The following is a 3865-nucleotide window of genomic DNA, read 5'->3' on the forward strand; positions in this document are numbered from 1 at the left end:
CAGCCATGTTGTTTGTGGGCATTACAGTGATTGGCTGGCCGCACAGCGTCACCTCCCAGACGATCAGCCCGTCATGATTGGTGTGTGTGGGTGTCTGTGCGTGTGTCTGCGAGTGTGTGCTATGTCTGCGGGTGTGTGCGGGTGTGCGCGGTGTCTGCGGTGTCTGTGCCATGTCTGCGAGTGTGTGCGGTGTCTGTGCGATGTCTGCGGGTGTGTGCGGTGTCTGCGGGTGTGTGCGGTGTCTGTGCGATGTCTGCGGGTGTGTGCGGTGTCTGTGCGATGTCTGCGAGTGTGTGCGGTGTCTGTGCGATGTCTGCGAGTGTGTGCGGTGTCTGTGCGATGTCTGCGAGTGTGTGCGGTGTCTGTGCGATGTCTGCGAGTGTGTGCGGTGTCTGTGCGATGTCTGCGAGTGTGTGCGGTGTCTGTGCGATGTCTGCGGGTGTGTGCGGTGTCTTTGCGATGTCTGCGAGTGTGCGCGGTGTATGTGCGATGTCTGCGAGTGTGCGCGGTGTCTGTGCGATGTCTGCGGGTGTGTGCGGTGTCTGCGGGTGTGTGCGGTGTCTGTGCGATGTCTGCGAGTGTGTGCGGTGTCTGTGCGATGTCTGCGAGTGTGTGCGGTGTCTGTGCGATGTCTGCGAGTGTGTGCGGTGTCTGTGCGATGTCTGCGAGTGTGTGCGGTGTCTGTGCGATGTCTGCGAGTGTGTGCGGTGTCTGTGCGATGTCTGCGAGTGTGTGCGGTGTCTGTGCGATGTCTGCGGGTGTGTGCGGTGTCTTTGCGATGTCTGCGAGTGTGCGCGGTGTATGTGCGATGTCTGCGGGTGTGCGCGGTGTCTGTGCGATGTCTGCGGGTGTGTGCGTGCAGGCAGACATAGGCCGATGTGACACTACTACTCCCATCGGCCTATGTCTGTCCCCCGTCCACTCGTGCCAGCAGGATCAGCTCGATGGGAGCAGTAGTTCCCATCAGCCTGATCTTGCTATATAAATTGCCCTACTGTGTCTCCAATAAATTTTAAATACATGTCATTGGTGGCCAGTGGTTGCCTACAATAAATTAGTTCATACATTACCTGTCCCCGCCGATCGCCACCTAAAATAAAGTAAAAAATAAAAAACTACACCTATACTCACCTAGACACGTAATTCCCCGAAGCCATCGATCTCCTGTAATAAAATATAAAATAATAAACCACAACCTTATCCTTACCCCTCCGTAGTAGTCCACGAGTGTCCCACGATGATCTCCAGCTTAGAGCAGCCACATAGAATGTGACCGCTCTGAACCGCTGCCGCCGCTAGAATGACGGGGCCGTAAAGCAGCCCCGTCATTGCATAAGCGAGTTCGCCGGAGTTCAGGCAGCGCTGCTCCAGTTAGCTCCTTTACGGCCCTGCTGTATTGTGAGAAATTCCCACGGTACAGCAGTGCCGTAAAGGAGGTCTCCGGAGCTGCACTGACTGAATGCACTCCGGTGACCTCAGTCAGTGGCTCCCGCTGCCGGGAGCGGACGTGTTCCCGGCAGCGTGAGCTTACAGCAGCCATGCACAGCTGTCACCATCTCCAGATGTGACAGCTGTGCATGGGAGATCAGTGCAGGAACGTGGAAAGGTAACTATTTTTTTTTAGTAAACTAAGAATTAAATAAAATTGTGTGTTTTATTTCAAATAAATTATTTTTCTCTGGGTGTAGTGTGTTTTTTCTTTTTAACACTTTGTAGGTTAGTAATGGGGGTGTCTTATAGACGCCCATCATTACTAACCTGGGCTTCATGGCAGCTGGCGCTGACATGAACCCCAACCCTATTACCCCCTGCCACCGCACCAGGGCAGCGTGGAAGAGCGAGGCTAAGTGCCAGAATTGGCGCATCCTATGGATGCGCCATTTCTGGGGCGGGTGACGGCTGGTGTTTCTAGCCTGGGAGGGGGCCAATATTCATGGCACCCTTCCTGGGCTATTAATATCAGCCCCCAGCTGTCTGCCTAGCCTTTGCTAGCTATTAAATCGGGGGTACCCCACGTCATTTTTTTGGGGGGGTCCCCCATTTTAATAGCTAGTAAAGGCTAGGTATTCAGCTGGGGGCTGATATTAGTAGTCTGGGAAGCTCCGTGGGTATTACCCACTTCCCAGGCTTCAAACATCTGCCCCAGCAGTCTGCTTAACCTCCGCTAGAGCCTAAAATTATGGGGGATCCCACGCCAATTTTTTTTTTAAATAAATCCTTTATTTTAACACTAAATGACATTTGAGGAGTTAATAAAGATGCAGTCCCTAAATTATTATTTATTTTTTTAATTAATTTTTCCCAAAAATTTTGACGTGGGCTTTGACATATTTTTGTATGCCAGCCAGGTACAGCATCCAGCTTCTATGAACGTGCCATTTTCCGGGGTGGCTGCGGACTGCAATTTGCACCGGGGGGGGGGGGGGGGGGCAGAAAGCTTGGGCCTCCCTGCGCTGCAGATTCCATCCCCCAGCTGCCTAGTTGTACCTGGCTGGACACACAAATAGAGCGAGGCCCCACGTATTTTTTTTTTTAAATTATTTCATGAAATTCATGAAATAATTAAAAAAAAATTGATGTGGGGCTTCGCCCTATATTTGTGTCCAGCCAGGTACAGCAGGCAGGAATGGGCTGCCCCCAACCACCAGCTGCCTATTTGTACCTGGCCGGACACAACAATATAGGGAAGCCCTTTTTTTCTTAATTATTTCATGAATTTCATGAAATACTTAAAAAAAAAAATACGTGGGGCTTCGCCCTATTTTTGTGTCCAGCCAGGTACAACTAGGCAGCTGGGGGCTGGAATCCGCAGCGCAGGGAGGCCCAAGCTTTCTGGGCCCCACCCGCTGCAAATTGCAGTCCGCAGCCACCCCGGAAAATGGCACGTTCATAGAAGCGCCATCTTCTGGCGCAGTACCCAACTCATCCAGGGCCCTGGTGCGGTGGCTCACTGGGTAATAAAGGGGTTAGGGCCAGCTTGGCATTATCAGCTGGCCCTAAGCCCGGAATTCATTGGGTCACGCCAATATTAGACATGACCACCATGAATTTCTAGTAAAGTATTTAAAAAAAACACAACACCCAGAAAAAAGTCCTTTAATTGAAATAAACACACAATTCTTTATTGTTCTAAATTAAACTATACTTACCATCACGCCCATTCCAGCTGAAGCCAACGATCTCCTGCAATAAAAGAAAAATAATAAAGCAACATCATCTTTACCTTTCCATGGTTCCCAGGACAGCTTCAGCTCTGCTACATCGAGATGACAGGCTGGACCGCAGCAGAACGCTGCCATCCCGCAGACACTGAGAAGCGCAGGCTTGCTTGAGCTCCTCAGTGTCTCTCTGTGACGGCATAAAGATGAGCCGAGGTCATGTCCAATGAACTCGGCTCACCTCATGCACGTCACTGACAGCGTGGGAGAATTCTCCTGCACTCAGCGCTTCAGCGTGAGAATTTTCCCACGCTGTCAGTGACATACATGAGGTGAGGTCATGTCCAATGAACTCAGCTCACCTCATGCATGTCACTGACAGTGTGGGAAAATTCTCACGCTGAAGCGCTGAGTGCAGGAGAATTCTCCCACGCTGTCAGTGACGTGCATGAGGTGAGCCGAGTTCATTGGACATGAACTCGGCTCATCTGGATGCCGTCACAGAGAGACGCTGAGGAGCGCAAGCATGCCTGCGCTTCTCAGTGTCTGCGGGATGACAGGTTGGATGGCAGCGTTCTGCTGCGGTCCAGCCTGTCATCTCGATGTAGCAGAGCTGAAGCTGTCGTGGGAACCATGGAAAGGTAAGGATGATGTTGCTTTATTATTTTACTTTTATTGCAGGAGATTGTTGGCTTCAGCTGGAATGG

The sequence above is a fragment of the Phyllobates terribilis genome, unplaced genomic scaffold, assembly GCF_046119375.1.
Source record: "Phyllobates terribilis strain yellow unplaced genomic scaffold, ASM4611937v1 Scaffold_2__4_contigs__length_985480577, whole genome shotgun sequence".
Lineage (NCBI taxonomy): Eukaryota > Metazoa > Chordata > Amphibia > Anura > Dendrobatidae > Phyllobates > Phyllobates terribilis.